The sequence below is a fragment of the Bison bison genome, unplaced genomic scaffold (genome assembly GCF_000754665.1).
Source record: "Bison bison bison isolate TAMUID 2011002044 unplaced genomic scaffold, Bison_UMD1.0 scf7180017864304, whole genome shotgun sequence".
Taxonomy (NCBI): Eukaryota; Metazoa; Chordata; class Mammalia; order Artiodactyla; family Bovidae; genus Bison; species Bison bison.
In genome coordinates this window covers 2,204,494-2,222,405 of record NW_011494876.1, presented here as the reverse complement: position 1 = coordinate 2,222,405, position 17,912 = coordinate 2,204,494, and the positions used below count along the sequence as shown (strand labels likewise).

Sequence of the window (17,912 nt, the reverse complement as noted above, 5' to 3'; positions counted from 1 at the left end):
CAGACGCCATAGATGGCAGCCCACCAGGCTCCTCCCTCCCTGGGATTCTCCAGGCAAGAACACTGGAGTGGGTTGCCATTTCCTTCTCCAATGCATGAAAGTGGAAAGTGAAAGTGAAGTTGCTCAGTCGTGCCCGACTCTTATCGACCCCATGAACTTCAGCCCACCAGGCTCCTCCGTCCATGGGATTTTCCAGGCAAGAGTACTGGAGTGGCAGCCATTGCCTTCTCCGAGCAGCAGCAACAGCAGCACCCATATCTAAGGCTGGTTTTCTTATTTGGGGACGTGAATGAAACTGATTTGGAGAAAAGGATGCAACACTTCAGTATGACTTACCATACATATTATTTGCCTAAAATTCAGATCTAAAAGTGATAAAGAAATTCTTAAGGTATCTAATCTGATAGCAAACACCTTTCATGTTTTCTAAATTACCAATGACAAAAAGCAGCTGCTTGTGGAAATTTCCCTAGCTAGCAGGCTTATTAATAGGTCTATTATGATTTCATAAAGAAGTTATCATCTTGATAACCAAATAAACACAGGTTTTAGCTCTTCTCTTCTGAGGGAAATTTCTGTCTGATTATTTCCAGTCCTTTCCCAGGCACTGATTTTTGTCTCAACATGCGTTGCAGAAATAATAGTTGAATTTAGTGTGTCACCTAGTACATATTATTTTTTGGCTGTATATATGAAGTTTCCTGCTCTGGGAATATTTAATTCTTTATATTTGCAGCCAAATAGCCTTCTAGTTTGCCAGGTGGACCCTGACTTTTTTCCTCTGGAGAAACAACCCAATATATTTAAGAAATGATCTTTCCTCCAACTTTGAGCAACACTCTCAAAGTAATCTCTGTTTGTTACATAGAAACACCAAGGTCAGTATCTCTAATGCCTTGGCTTTTGTTTCTGCGAGGTCATTCAAAGGGAATGTTTAACGTGGAGCTTTGTGGAGAGGTTGTCTTAATTTTTTAGATGAAGGTCTAAGAGTTTAAAATCTGTGCATTTCAACACATATGGTGGAAATGGAACTGGCTCTTTCTCTCTAGTAGTAGCTCTAGATGTGACGTGGATTTGCATCTCACTCTTCCTGGTGTGCTGTCCCTGGCGTTAGGGATGCCCTGTGTCGGTCCCTTCACTTATATTGAGGAGCTGGGTCTCTCAATCACCCAGCAGCCAGCAAACAACCTGGTGTGTCTGCCTGGATGACAAGGGCTGAAGATCCAGAGAGAATGAAATCCCTAGCTTTGCTGAGGCTGGTGAGAACCTGGACATCTGAAGGGAGATGGGGAACCACACGGAACTGGTAAGGACACCACTAGGAGCCAAGAAGGAATAAGAAGGGGAGGTTGGAGGTCACGGATACACACAATATCTGGCCAGAAGGAAGCTTCTTGATGAGGCTGGATGATGCTGGGCGCTCAGAGGAGGTAATGCAGTGAGTGGGGCGTGAACCAGGACTACTCAAGTTGTAGCTGATGCTTGATACATAAAGGTTAATGGACGGTCCAGGAGGACAGCTCCAGCAGAGTGTCTGGGCACAGTAGAGTATGTCTCAGTGATTTTTATCTCCAAGTGATCTGTATATATAAGATTCTGTTTATGTGAAATGTATTTTGGAGGATATTGATCAAGGAGTCTATATTTCCAAACAGAGGACTGACAGCAGGTTAGAAATAAGAATTGAAAAGCCAAGAGAAAGGTCAAATGCTAGAATCTACTTAGCTAAGCCAGGACTCTATAATGATCTAAGCATTTCTGACAGTCAGATAGAAAACCATCACTCTGAGACTGGTGGGCAGAGTTCAGTTATGAGACAGGAGACTCTACTAATTATTATTCAAGGCCTTTCCCTAGTGATTCTATAAAATATGAAAAAATCATCTAAATCATTTAATATAAAAAATGAAATGTGTCCTTTCATAACAATAAGCTCTTCTTGATTCCACTCTCATTCTGATTTTGTTTAAAAAACATAGTCAGATCCCATCTGGGAAGTATGATATCAGAAAGCAGGCAATGCATATGCCCACGGTTCAGAACTGCCTTTGCCAATTACGGTGATAAGTGAAGCGAATATTGCATGAACATCTTACCATCATGAAAAGCAAAGGATTCCAGCCTGTACCCACCAGGTAAATAAACAGAAAAAATAAACAGAATATGAGAGGAGAGATATAGACTTAGGGATCAAGGTCAGGGCAAGACCTAGAAATCCATGTGGGCTAGTAACTGCAATTCATGTATGTTTATTACTGCTTTCCACACTGTAGTCGCTGAGAAAATATTTACAGGAATGAATGAACACATGAAGGCTACAGCCATCACAGAAATGGACTATGTCCCAAATGTCGTATTTTCCTAATGGTTTCAAGAAAGAACCACCTGGAATCTGACCCATCGGATTTGGCACAGCTATTTAGATTCAAAGAGTTGGAGCAGGACTATTAGAAATCACATCAGCTAACTTTTATTGACCTCTTATATGAGTGGGACCATGAGCTCAAAGATACTAGCTTCTCCAATTTAATCTCTATAGCAACCCCGTCCGTGGCTCACGTACTATTAGGATTCCTCTTAATGAATAAGGAAACTGAGGATTAAAGAGGTGACATGACTTGCCCAGGGTCACAGAGCCAGGAAACAGCAGAGTTAGCCTCTAAATACGGCAGGTATGTTTCCAGAATGACCATTTTCTTCCTTAAGTCATACTGAAGAGAAGACCTGGTTAAGACGGCAGGCTGTTCATTCACCTCTGCTTATCCATGGTGACAAGAGAAAACTGGGACTTCAAAGAAACGCTTCCTAAGACTATTTTAGAGATCTCTGACTCGTTAGTCTCCCAGGAAAAGGATGGTTATACAATGTGTTTCTCATTTTAATACAACCTATTTAGCACTCCGGGAAGAAAGATGCTATGAAAAATGAGCATACCACTATGTACAATATCACATAAAGATAAAGAGCCACATTTCCTTTCGGTCAGAGCCACACTCTGGTTTTCTCGTGGCCATTTTTCAAGATTGATTCACCCCTTGCATTCAGCCTGAGGTCATATGCTGAGTTTTCCTCTCTATTCACTGCTGAATGGTCCTTGGTGTGGTCAGGAATGGAAGGTTACAGGTTGTAAATTTGGGGCTGCCAATTCACCAAGGACTAAGCTCTCAAATATTTGAGCTAGAGGTCATCTCAGAGATTATTCAGTCCATGTATTTATTTTTACAAATTCAACACAACGGAAGAGGAGACACGCCGTGCTCATAGTCACACAGGAAAGAAGCAATAGATGGATGTAGGAGCTCCTGGACCCAGCACAGAACCTGACTTGGTGCCAACTGCACTGAGGATTTGTGAATAGATTCTGGTGTTTTGCATGTTGCTTGGGACCTACAGCTGACCAGACATCCTAATTCTTTCCACTCCAACTCGGTCATGCCCACATGGTGCTAGCAGTATGGTCTGGGGCTACCCAAGGCAGGAATAGATTCTGCACCTCTGGCTCTAAAGGATTACCAACACAAATATGAACAAGCACGGGTTTCACTACCTCTTGTTCTAAGATACCAGTTAAGAACAAATTCCAAGAGGTGGCTGTGCACGAATCGGGATTCCTCAGCTCATTGCTGAGGAATGGCACTTTTCTTCACCTTGCTCTAAATTTCAGCCCTTCGAGACACAGGTTTTGGAGTCAGACAGACCTAGGGTGGAGTGTAATCTGCCACTTTATCATGGCGCCATCTGGGGCAAGTTACCCAACCTGTCTCAGCTGTGTTCTCTGTAACAAAATGAGGATAACAACACCATATATACGCAACAAGGCTGCCTTACAACCAGATATGACAAAGTATACAGAGCCCTTGGGGTTTTGCTGGACAGTGTAAAAATCGACACACATTCACTGTTTCCACTGATACTACTTGTATTTGGTGGACTCTTTAAAAAGATCTCCTAACACGCAGTTTAAAAGGTGAATATTTTTTAAAATATATGTTCACTTATGGAGTCTAAAGTTAACATTCTAATACAGGCACTTCTGGGTGAACAAGTCTGGAAAAATCTTCCTCTTGTGAATGGGGGAAGTACTTTCCTTTCTAAAGGTCACAGAGAGATCCCCAGAGCAGACATAAATGTGGATGATTCCTTTGCTTCTGCAGTGCCTTTTTTACTCTCATAGACTATTACTCAGTAATACAGGCTCTTCTAACCACAGAAGACAGAAACACAAGTAAGAGAAAGAAAGGCATCACTACTGAAAGCCACATCTCTACTCTACCATTTCCTGTTCACATTTACTATCTCAAGAACTCCTTTTGTCTTTTTTTTTTTTTTTTGGTCATGTTATTTCTTTCAATGTCCTGAAGCACAGAATCCACATTAGTGATAACCATATTCAGTCACTCCCCTGCTCGGTCCCCAGTGGTGGGAATGCTAAGAATCTTTTGTCAAAAAGCATATCTTCTCATTGGCGATGTGAACATGTTTAGGGAAATTTTTATAGGGCTTCTCACAATACAAGAATGGCTCTGAACAGGGGCATCAGGGAACCAAAATGACGGAGGAGGAAGGAGAGAAAGCTTGGCCAGGAAACAAGGGCTGTGACTTCAGGGCGTAAAGCCAGTGTTGACAGGCCTGCCTGATGGCCGTTCATGTCCAGGACCACCATGGCACTTATTACCATGAAAAGGAGCTGCGGAAGCATGAGATTGGCAGGGAGCACCATAGAAGAAAGCCGATGCAGGAGTCACAGTCATTGCAGCCGGATGGGGCACTGGGCCATCCTTCCTCCCCCGACCCCCCCAAACCCCAGCCTGTGCAATGCTACAAAGGTCTAAGACCATGGAAGAAAGGGAACTAAGATTCACATGTCAACTCTCAGAGCACACTTGAAGGCGCCTGTCAATACTATATCCAAGTAGGTGGCCCCTCAATCGCCTCGCAAGGGACATGGCAGGGCCAGGAAAAGAAGCAGAGGCAGTGAGAGATGTTCATGACCCCCACCTTCCATCACTTCCAAAAAGTGGATGCTCTCCAGTTGCATCCTGCAGCTTCATAATATAACAACTTTGTATCAGAGGATGGAAAAACATTTTCACATGAAATACAGCAGCATATGAAGTTAGCTATGGAACTTGTGAAACCCAAATTGGGGACCTTCTTATTCTCCAGGAGTATAAACATTACAGTTTTTCTCCCCATAAAGACAGACACAAAAACCAAGAAAATCTGCAAAAGCCTTACACGGTGACTTCTAGCGTGGCCACATCCAATAGTGCCTCCAGGGATTTGAGGTATATTATGTTATCAGGCTCTGTTACCCCTAGTTCCCCATTCCCAAGCACAGTGCTGATTTTTGTAATGCTTCTTTCCCTTGCAAGGTTAGATGTGATGATTTTTTGGTAATCTGACTTCAGCAAAATAATGACATTGTCACTTTTCAGGAAAGAGGTGAAGATGGTACCAGGACCCATCCTCTAACCACAGAAGTATTTGTGAAGGCAGACTGGAAGATGGGGAGGGTAGTGGGTGACGTTTTTGTTCTAGGATCCTTTATTCTCAGCTGTTCCAAAGGTGGGTGCAGAAGAGCCTGATATAAAAGTTATGTCCGCTGGGAACACGGATCCAAGTTTCTTGATACTCTGCAGGTGGGTTGTAACTAAAGGCCCAGGCTGAAGCGTTCAGGGCTATCTGGAGATGTCATTCGGCTAGATGATAGCACCTGAGAAGACCCACTCATTAACACTACTGTCCCAGGCAGCCAGGGAGAGTCATGGGAACTTAAGGTGCCCTTGGGAATGCCTCCATAGAAAAGCAATCCAGATAGGCTATATGTGGATTTTCAGACACCCAACCAATGTTCAGCCCTGAGCTTCTTCCCCCTCCCAAAGAGCTAGTCTAAGTATTATTCAGTCATTTAAAAAACACTAGGTTATGGTTCATTTAATTGCCTCTTCCATTCTTGCTTTCTCTGCCTGTCTGGTCCTTCTTCATCAGCTTCATGTGAAAGGAACATCTTTATCTGCCAGTATGTCAAGTATCTTACATTGAAAAAGTTACAGCTGGAGAGGTAGGTAGTTCATGTATTGAATTTGCTTTGGGTGGATATTAATGCCACCCCAGAACTGAAATATGCATACCTCTGAGTTTGTAATCAGAGAAATATATCTCAGTGAGAGGGAAAAGGTCATCTTAACCATTACTGAATGAGATGCTCACCCTTCAGCTTTGCAATGTTCTTCTGGGAGTTTCAGATAAAACCAAATTACCACCAATAGGCTCTAGTCAAGTCCTTTGTGGCTTTCCTTGTCTCTTCCTCCTGCTTACCTTTTGGTAAAGAAAAGACTCAAGAGTACCACTATGAAAGGATGAGATGAGAAGAAATAAAACCCAGCTAAAATGTAAGTGGCTCATAACACAGAAGAGGGGCATAGAAGTGGCTAAAACTTTGTTTGATGGTTTTCTGTGAATTTAAATTATTCCTGCACTACTCTGAGATTTATTCAAATAGAAATCCCAGAGTTGAGGCAGAAGCATGTATAATAACTTGGTTTTGGAATCAATCAGATTTAGTTTGACTACTATCTCTCTCTCTCTTCATTTGTGATCTTACGTGAGATGCTTAACCAGGTATGAAATGATGGTGAGTAAGCAACTTAAACCTAACATGTCCGAAACAGTTGTCCTGAACTTCGGATTAGCTTCTCCATTTCAATCAATGGGAACTACTCATCCACTTATTCAGTGCACAAAATCTGGCTGGAGTCATTCCAACTCCTTTCTTTCTCTCGTTTCCCACATCTAAACTTGGACCAAATCCTTCAGCATTACCTTTAAAATGTCAGAATCCTACCACTTCTCACGACTTCCACAGAATACTCTCATCGGAGTTACTTCAATGGCTTTTAATGTTCTCCCTGCTTCTATCTTTGTTCCTCCTGTAGCTTCCCCTAAATTCAAAAGCCAGGCTCATTCTTTTAAACAAATCCACATTTCTACTCAACTCTCCCTTTCCCCAATAGCTTCCTACATCAGCAAATGAAAGCGAAAATTCCTCTAGTGGTCTTTTTCTCTCCCTCTACCATGATGAACTTTCATGTTCCCCTCCATCAATTTCATCTCTAATTTCATATCCTACCACCCTTTTTTTCAGCCGCATTCGCCTTGCAATTGTCAAGATACACCTGGCATACTCTTGGCTCTAGGTCTTCACCTGAAATAACATTCTCCTGTAACATTCGTCTCCTGAGTATCCACATAGCTAACTTTTCTGTTTTCCCAGATCTCTGCTCAATTGTCACCTTTTACAGGATGACTGTCTGACCTTAAAAATTATAGTTCCCATCTCCTCTTACATGCTATTTTCGCTCTTCTTTATTTTTATCCATGGCACCACTCACGTTCCTTCACAATATATATTTCACCTCTTTTGTTTGGGATTTATAGGTTATTCCCCCTCCCCACTAGAATGTAAATTTGATGAGCTCAAGGATTTCTGTCTGTTCTGTTTACTGTTATCTCCCTAGTGCTCAGAGCAGTGCCTAGTTTATAGAAAACACTTGAATACTTAGGGAACATACAAATGCATGCATGAATGAATAGTATCTAATAGAGGCTAGAATCACTTATCTCACAAGAATTTTTATGGATGAAGCAAACACTCGACACAATGCTCAATTCATTGGTAAGGCTCAAATAAATAACAACTGCTCACTCCTATCTTCTGTGTCTGTTCACTCCAAAACTGGCTAAGCACACTTGTGGTTTAATATTTAATTCACAGTTACAGGACTAAATACTGCACAGGGGACATCTAAGAGGAGGGTTATCTGAGAACGTGATGTAAGATAACAGCAAGTAGTAGAATCCTGAGGTCTGCGCAGGCAAGACTAACACTGAAGGCTTGGCTCGTTAGCCACTAAGACTGCCATATACTATTAGGGTCACAGAATGCTATTTTCCTCCCCAAATGTGTCACTTTAGATCAACACTTTTGCCAGATGGAAAAAAAATGTAGATATATAGACTGAAAGTAGACTAAAAAGAAATGTAATGGACGAGAATGGGTTCTACCTGGGCCGGGTATTGTCTATCTCCATTCTGGCTAGAAACATCAAAAAGCAAAAATGACCAACCACCCCAAAACAACAAACAAAAAACAAAAAGGCAAATAAGATATACCCCAAAACAAAAAACAAACCAAAAAACCAACGAACCAATAAAACAAAAATCCTAAGGACTTACACTGTTCCAGAATAATGTGTCTAGGTTTAAGTCTGATTTTTCTAGTTCCCTTTCATTTAAAAAAATGCTCTCAATGTAGAGGGTATTCAGGATTACAAAACCAACATCAAGTCTGAGATTTTAACTGAAGATTGAACCTGATAGAATTAAATCATTGCCACTCTCCTGTATACTCTCTACAGGCTAGCCATCAGAAGCCTCCCTACTAAGTAAGATAGTTAATACCCAAATAATCATATTAGGCTGCATCCAGAAAGATCTACTTTTCTTAGTTCAGTAGATATTTCCCTACAGATGTATTAATTCACACTGTTCTAGCATGCTGTAAATGTCCAGGGGAAATACAACTTTTTTTCAGAGCTCTGGTCTGAAAGTGTTGGGTGACAAAATTCAATTGCTGAGTTCTTTTGAAAACCATTCAAAAGTAACTGAAGTGTTAAAAGGACCTATTCAAAAATTCAGACCCCAAAGACTCAGCTTCAATGGCTCTTAAAAAGTAGAAGAAAGCTAAACTGATTTATACTAGGGTAAGAGCCTATTTTTGCAGGTGTCACAAATCAAAATGAGTATTTATAGAAGTTCTGAAAGCCCTTCCAGAGAAAGAGAGGGAAAGCGTTAAACCTGGGAGTTAGTTGGGTCTGGATCCAAGAATTACTGATTGTATGATGCTGGTACATTTTACTTAGCCTGCCTGAAGCTCAGTTTTCATACCCACCTAATGGATACAATATGGACCATTCTGCAAGGATTATATGAGGATCAGCAATAACGCTTACAAAGCACCAGGCCCAAAGCTTCGCGCAAAGAAGTTGCTCAGTAAATGTGGGCCTTTTGTTATTCTTTCTCCACTGCTGGTAAAATCCATCTGGACTACTGCAGACGGGCATTTTTACACGCCACATCAAGGTACATAAGACTACTGGTCATCAGTTGGTGATTAGGAGGTGGAGAAACCCATTAATTCAGAGAACTGAGGTTTCCCAGAATAACTGGAAAGATTATAATTAGGTAAAAGGCAAAACTCCATTTCTAATTTCAAAGAGCTTTTGACATAGTTAGCCCATTGGTGATTTACAGCTCCAGTTATTTCTGGAAAGTGGCACCCATTTGTCTTATGGAGAACCACGGTCTCATCTACACTGAGTTCCAATGTGTGTCTTTCTTTTTATAAAAATTTCTGCTCTTTCATCCAATAAAGTTTAAACATTGTGGGAAGAATCCAATATTTCATTAAAGTTTGGGTCCTACCATAAAACTTCTGAGGCTGCTGACAGTGTCTTGGGTTCATTTTGTTTGCCTTTCCTCTACTGATGGATTTCTTCTCTGGTCTCAAAGACCTGGACTCACTACTAGTAGTTTATTGCCATCATTAGTGACCTTTTTGAAGAAGAAGAATTGAGATTGATTTTCTTTCTAGGGCCAGGAGATGGATCATCTAAAATGTTCTCTGTCCCACAGATCTTGGAGTTCCGTTTGCCATTTTGATCATAAATACGTGTGTCTGTGTGGCATGGGGATCTGAAGTTGGTAAATACATAGAACTACCATCTGTTAAAGCAGAAAAGATTTGAAAAGTGGAAAAGGAGAGGTATGAAGGGGTAAAACTTTAGAAACTTCTTTCCCCGTAAGTTCATGTACTGAAAAGCCAGGTTAACCTTACACATCTGAAAAGCTGATCATGGTTTCTTCTGAAAGGTTAAAAAAACAACTGGTGGGAAAACAACTGTGAAAATCTAGTGATCTCTACAACATAATAATTTACTATGGCTACTTAATGCCCATGATAATATGGAAAGTTCTGCTGTAAGAAACTCACTGAACCATGAGAGAAAGATAATATTGCTCCCAGGGGACATAAGCCAATGTCTGAAGACACTGTTAACACAACTAAGAAGATATGCTACTGGCATCTAGTGGGTAGAAGCTAAGGATGCGGCCAAACATCCTATGATGTCCAGAACAACAAAGAAGTATCTGGTCCCAAACATCAATAGTGCCAAGGCTGGGAAACCCTGCTTCGGACCTATACACAAGTCATGGGACAGTTTCTGTACCACTGTCCTGGTTTCTAGTCAGAAACTGGTGTCCTATTTCCAAGATAAAATGCTCACTAGGAATAACTATGCTTTTATAAAAGTACCTCCTGTCCAAAACTCCTAAATGTTCAGTTCTGAAACCAACTCTTACATAGAAGTGAACCATTACACATATGCAGATTCTACCATGAATGAGGGAAGTGCTGTTTGTTTGAAACATAAAGTGGAAAGGAATCTGTATCTATGTATCTCTGGATCTACCTCTATCTATCTATCTGTCCATCCATCCATCCATCTCTATACTATGAGTGCTATCAGTTTATATAGCCCAAATGTAAGAACATGTTGGAATGTTGGAGTAACCTTGTTTTCTTAAGAAATTCTGATCCTCACTGATGACTTTCTATCCAAAGTTGGTAGCCCCCACCAAAGTTGCCATGCAGAATGTCTATGGAACACACTGGGCACATCTGTACACATCAACAACTTCCCCTCTCGGCTCCAAAGACTGAGTGACACTGCATGTTGGTTTGCAAATTCATAGTCTCTTGAGACAACTTTGAAACCCTTCTATTTTTAGTTTATTCTTGAAAATCTTTGACCTTGCTAGGTTCCTAGGATCCCACATACTACTTGATGGAAAATTTGACGCTCAAGAGAAGTATGTTCTGATAGCTAACCAGCGTCATTTCTATGGGGTTTGCAACTGTGACTTCAGCCATGACGTCTGATCATGAGTCCTCCCTATCCTCTGGGAGCCATGCTGTTGGGTTCTTGACAACATCCCTGGCTGCCCTTAATGCCAATAATACTGCCCAGATGCCAATAATACTCCCCAAACCCATCTGTAACAACCAATTATGTCTCCAGATATTGCCCAATGTCCACTAGTAGATAAAAATCAACCCTGATTTTTAGAGAACCACGGAATTATCTCAAAGTTTTCAGAAAGTCCTTTAGAAAGCTCTCAAAACCAAACTGAGTTTAACTGACTTGGTGGGGGGTAGGGAACACAGAGGGCTGTTTTTTTGTTTTTGTGTTTTTTTTTTGTGGATGAGAGTGGCAAAGGGCCCACTGAACATCAGTTTAACAAGGTCAAGATCCTAGGCTAAAAGCGTTTGGAATCCTTGGTCTTAGAAATGTGACATGTACAACGTAAAATCAATTTCCATGCATAGCAATGAAGATTATAGCTACAGTGAAACAAGCGTGCTCTGCTGGATAGCATTCTTCCCTGTCCTCGCAGCCATGACCTGCCACTGCTAAGGGGTTCCTGGACACTTCAGGTCTGACGAAGAGACAACCAAGGAGAAGGAAGTCACAATTTCACTAAGAACGGGCAAACTGCAATGGAGGAAGAGGTGAGTTGGCTGGGTGAAGGCTTTTTATGAGGCAGAAGGAAAACAACACAGAGTTTTCAAAAATTTCTTTAGTTTTCAAAGGAATCTGGGTTTTGGCTATGAAGCAATAGATAAAAATGGGGAGTCTGTATTTATTCAAGTATTTTCTGGAATTTACTAGCAAGCCTGGCAGTGAAAGTCTGGATTTCCCTGGGAAAAGGGGAGCAACAAACCATACCATTCCCAGAGGCCTTTTCATTTTAGCTGCCTGGGTGGGAGGGGTGGACAGAGGAAGGGAAGAGAGGGCAGAGGAAGAAGCTCATGGGGAAAAAAACCAATGAAAACTAGGAAAGACGCTCTTTATGCTGAGCTCAGACTGGAGCACCCCCTTTTATTATGATGTTACAGTGCAAATCTGAGATTAAAAACAGCTTCCTAAAATGTGTCAGAATTTTTAAAGCCCCGAAATAAATCCAGACCTACACTCTCTGCTTCCTTGTGAAGTATAATACACACTCTGAACATACTTACGTTTAAGAACTTTTAAAAAATGACTTACTCTGAAAATTTTCAAACTTAAAGAAAAATTGTAAGAATATTAAAAAGAACTCCCTCTCCCCTTATCTATATTCCCTAACTACCAACATTTCACTACCTTTGGTCCCTCCATCCTCCTCCCTAAATATATATATATATATGCCATTATATTTTGTCTTTTCCTGGAAAATCCATATAGTGTCTCATCATCTCCAAAAATCTCATTTTCCCAAATCAAGTACACTCTCCACATAAATACAACTCTCCAAGTCAGGAAATCACTACTGATACATCACCACCATCTAAACCTATGTGGTTTTTTTTTATGATTCCCTCCTACATGTTAGCTTTTTATTTCCATAGTTTCGGCCAGTGCAACAATCATTTCAGCTCCTGAGTAACTAGGATTTTCTCATTCATTCATTCATTTCAATATTATTGACAGTCTGCCTACTTTGCATAAGGCACCAAGCTTGAACAGTGGGCCTCTATAGCCCAAAGGAAATTAAGCTTTGGGGCAACTCGAGAAATGATTTGGTTAAAGAGAATTTCACTTGAAATGTGGTGGCTATGTCTGTATTTCTTCCTTTTTCTAGTTAATTTTTTTATATCATCTTTTCCCTCACTTCACAGTGCCCCAGTCTTGCTCTTCACCTGGCTTACATTTAAGAGAAATAATTTTCTCATATTCATCCCTTTAGAGCTCTGAGCAAAATCTGTAAATGGCTCAATAATTCCAGGATGTTTCAAGTAGTTACCCCATGGAAAAACAGAAAATCTTAAATTGTAGATAACCTCTTCCCACAGCTTTTCACCACTTTACCAACTAAAGAGTAAGATGAGGAGATTACGTCTTGGTTGCTAATAGGTTCAGATCCTCATTCAGCCAGTGTGACCTAGTACCAACTAGGTAACTTCTCTGATGGTACTAAGCTCATCAAGTAGAAGAGATTAAATCTGATAATTGGAGTGAATTGCTTTGCATAACTCCTCGCAGAATATGTAAGTGATAAGTGATTGTGACAATAAAAAGTCAAAACCATCACAATAATTACGGGAGGAAATGCATCATACAAAACTAAAAGAGGGGAAAACAGCTCTTTTGTGGATAACTGCAACAATCCATTCCACTACTTTCTGAAATACATCAAAAAAAGGTGGCTGAGGAGAGTTATTTTGACTTACTTCCCAATTTAGTACAGAGACAACCTAAGTGTAAGGATAATAAATTTAAAAGAGCTTCTAAAAATACAGACCACCTGAATGTTTATTGTTTATCATTTACTTCAGATGTTGCCCTAAAGGGGGAAAAAATAACCCCAACAAACCCACAACTCTATCTTATCACTAGAAAAGAACCAATGTTGCTACCTACATTCTAATTTCTGGGGGCATCAGTATGGGATATAAACAGGAAACAAACTATAATGTTTTCTTAACACTGGGGAGGTGAAGGTAAATGATGGCAATTACAGTGATGGAGGAGACATTTGGTTCAGCTCTTATTCTTCTAAAGTGTCTTTGAAAAAGCTCTGTCAACCTAATCTGCTCAACCTTTACCCACAGGTATCAGTGAATATGAAAGCTGCCTTCCCGAAACTTCTCAAAGACAGCATGATCTCTTGGAATTCAAGCTTCTACAAGGTGGCTACCTGGTGTTGTCTGTTTTTGCCTTCTCCTAAAAACACCAATCAAACCTTGCCCTTTTGACCCACAGAACACATAAACATTCTTTCTCCTTAACTGAACTTACTGCCACGATGAACTTGAACTATGAGATGCACAAGAGGAGAGTTTGTTTTAACAGCTGCTTTTACATGGAGGCCCTGGAGTTACTATTCTGAAGATAGCTGATTCTAAAAGCCTCTCTTTTCACTGTCCTATTTTTTCAATGTTCAGCTGTCAGGGAACAACCGCTGAAGTGTTCTCAACCAAAGGTGCAAAACAGAAGGACAAGGGGATGGTACTCACTAGATGGGAAGACATTCTACATAGGGGATCCATTACATGCTGACACAGGGTTTTTCTCCCCAATTTATTTGTATAAGTTTACTTACCCCTTGACAAGCTGAATATTAACTGCTAATTGCCTGAGGTTGTCCTGTCTAATACAGTAGACTCCAGTTACAGGTGCTGTTTATATTTAGAGTAATTAAGTTACATATAATTTAAAAATGCATTATCCCTATTGTACTTGGCCACATAATAAATGCTTAATATTAGCCACATGTGGCTAGTAGCTTCCATATTAGAAAGCAATATGGAAGAGAGAATATCTGGAAAGAGAACATATCCATCATCATAGATAGTTATTGGACTGTTTTGGCCAGTGCATAACTTCATTCTAATAAGAGCAAGGGGATGCAGGCCTCACTAAGAATGGTGACTTTGTAGGTTCAGCCTATATGGATTGTTTTCCATACTACTTCCTCCTCCTTTCTTGGCTGCCAATGCTCTATTTTATACATTTCTGGAAAGGGGTCTTGTCGTGATTAAAACGATCCATGAAAACAATCCCACTTTAGAGGAAACAACAGCAGCAAGGAGCAAAGATGGCGGTGTGGCAACCCACACATTTCAGATCTTTTTATTGGTACCTAACAAAGGGGGAAATGCACCCTCAGCCACAACTTCCCATGCTGGTATGGAGGCTCGTGGGCCCCTGCAGGGAGAGGCAGAAAGCCAGGCCCTCTACTTATCCTGACTCTTAGACCCCTGAACTCATGTCTGGGTTCTAATGAAAAGATGAACAGAAACATACTTCCTGATAGAAGGTTTTTAAATGTTCCATGCCATCAGCAAGTGAGCATTTATCACTGAAAATTTACTGGGCGATTGCGCATTTAAAAAGAAAGACAAGATCAATAATTTATATTTATTGAACAAAGATCATTAGCAACCATGAAGATACACACGCACATACACACACACACACACATATATATCCTAATAGCAACTTTTATTTTTATGGTTGTAGTGAGGCTGTCAGGAAGAAATTGTCAGTTCTTTACATGTTCAACTTCATTTAATACCGAATTTTCTCTCTTCCCAGTAGAATCAATAGCTCTGATTGTGCATTGCTATATCCTCAGCATCCCAGAAGAGACTAGCCCCACAGTAGGCAAATAAAAAGTATTAGCTGAAAAATTAATGACTTCTTTTTTGAAGGAATGACCTGTAGTCTTTTACTCCCTCCTCATAAAATAAATCTTCCTCAACCACGTTTAATAATCAGGATTCCCTCCCAGCCAATTAGACTTGGACTCAGCCTCTACCTCCCACTCCACATTCCAAAGTTTCCATTTGTGTCCATTCCAGGAGGGCAACTCCCTGACCTGAGTCAGGGGGAGGAGCTACACTCCTCAGGGTCTAATGTCTCTCTACCCTTGCCCCCATCCCCACCTTTGGACTTTTTAAAACTGTAAAAACAGAAATCTGTCAAGCAGTCATGAAATATCAGCTTTCAGAAAGCAGGAACAGAATCTCTGACAGGCATACAATCACTGTAAATACTAAAAAAAAAAAAAAAAAAAAAACAAACACAACTCCAGTTAAGTTTTATCTCCAATGAAACAGATGCAAGGACAGTGTGTTCTGCGGTTTTTAAGTACACGTGAGATGAGTGGTTTATAGAGTCTTAATCTACTCTGAGTTCAAATAAATTTTATAATTTCATATATTGTAATGTTTTCATTAAAAAACTATCTTATTTCTATACTGTATATTGATAGAGCCAAATAATGTGTTTCTTATTTCTTTTTAAAAAAGATACTAGCAGAATGTTTAAGATATGTCTGCATTAGTAAAAAGATTCTTATTTTTATAAAAAATGCATTCATATTTAATGTGATATTCCTTGTAGCCAAAATCTTTATATCATCTTCTGAATCTGGCTATTAATATTAGATATTTCAAAAATAAAAGTGAGAGATGTTTCGCCATTCCCTAAACACAGTCAGTTATTGGAAGTGTTCAGAGCTGCTGGTTATGGGAATTTACCAATAAGAGTTATAAATTCAGATTTTCTATTGATGGAGTCAAATGGACAACATCAATATTAGCTAAAAAATGTTGAGTTTAGATGGAGGGTGAGTTTCAGCAATATCCTTTTATTGAGTATAAGCAGGAGCTAAAAAAAATTCACTCTGAACATGACCTGTTTCTTTCTACCAAAATAAATAGGATTAATATAGTCAAGCATACTAACACTGGGAGACACTACTTTGGAAAAGATCCCTGGTGTTCTCCTTACTGGCTGCAAGTGATAAAGCCTTCCTTCTTCTTCTTCTTCAAAAAAATGTCTTATCACTAAAGTACTCAATAGATTATCACACATTCAAATGGATTCATAAAAACACCTCTCTCAACATGGTCACATGGGGCTAAATGTGACACCAATTTCCTTAGCCTGATTTGGTACATAATAAATACTGAGTCAGCGCTAGCGAGCATCTTCTGCTTTGGAAATGTTATCTTATACAGCACCTCCTTAAAAAAAAAAAACAAAAAACCCTCAAATGCCAACTCAAACCCTCAAAAGTGTCCAACTCTTTGTGACTCCATGGACTGTAGCCCACCAGGCTTCTCCATCCATGGGGTTTTCCAGGCAAGAATACTGGAGTAGGTTGCCATTTCCTTCTCCAGGGGATCTTCCCCACCCAGGGATCAAACCCAGGTGTCCTGCATTGAAGGCAGATGCTTTACCCTCTGAGCCACCAGGGAAGTCCTCAAATGCATACGGAGAGTTCCTTATTTTGGTCTCTCCCCTTCAATTACCATAAGAAACTACTGCACGAAAATGGAGCTCAGTAGGACAATGTGGAATCAGTAGAGATCTGAGGTCATCTTTATGATTTATCACGTTTTGAAAAGTACAGGTTCTCTTAAAACTTACAAGTTTATGGTTGTTTTCTTTATTTTTCTTTAATGAGAAATGCTTCTGATATGTATTGCAGGTGAACAAATCACAAAATTGACAAATGTTCTAAGTCTTTTACAGTTATCCGAACAAAAAGAATAAGTTATGATCAAACTGGTGTGCATTAGGGTGAGCTTTTCCCTGTACCTGGCTCCTCTGACATGTTCAGAACCATTTCTCCTAATTACTTGTTTTGACTTCTGGCTATGCCTTATCATTATCTACAAATTAAATAAATAGCATACATATTTCATAGTTTAGACTCAATGAATCAGGACAACAGTATTAGAAAAGAAAAAAAAAGCAACAAAATATTAAGCCTCTTATATTTTTGTTTATATCACTAAGCCTCATTTCCAAATTCAGAAATATTTTTTAAAGTATCCCTTTAAAATACACATTTTAAACTATCCAATTACATAAAGCTTGCCACATGGTTACTCAGATTTGGGAGAGAGACAGAACAGGTTGGGAGAGATTTACAAAATTAAAAAGTGTCTTTTTAAAACCAAAGGAAACATATACACGCATTTCTAAGCACACAGCCTACCGGCCTTTACAGTCTGCTGATAAACACTGATTTTTAAACATTGTATATAAAATTAAATAACATGGAAAAAATAAATATGCTTTATTATATAAACACATAGAAATCTGTACTCCTCAAAATATTCAGATAACACGAGGCTTGGCTGCTTAAAATTGTACTCAGAAAGTATGGTAGTGATATTTACAGTCTTTATTTTTCCTAGAGATAGATGCAGTGAGGTGATAAAACACTGATGTCAGACATTTTCTCTACCTACCTACAGAAGCTGCAAACTTTCATATGAAAATGAGGTA

At 39.8% G+C, this 17,912-nt stretch overlaps 1 protein-coding gene and 1 long non-coding RNA gene across 4 annotated transcripts in view; one reads left to right on the top strand and one right to left on the bottom strand.

Moving 5' to 3' along the window:
* Window positions 1-15,818, top strand: part of LOC104997055 — a 19,353-nt gene extending 3,535 nt beyond the window's left edge. Inside the window, exons 2-3 of the long non-coding RNA XR_826281.1 lie at window positions 11,521-11,635; window positions 13,718-15,818. This is a non-coding gene — a long non-coding RNA (uncharacterized LOC104997055). The remainder of the gene's footprint in view (window positions 1-11,520; window positions 11,636-13,717) is intronic.
* ADAMTS9 (ADAM metallopeptidase with thrombospondin type 1 motif, 9) overlaps window positions 1-17,912 on the bottom strand; it is a 163,607-nt gene that overhangs the window by 46,531 nt on the left and 99,164 nt on the right. The gene's annotated exons all lie outside the window — the stretch shown is intronic.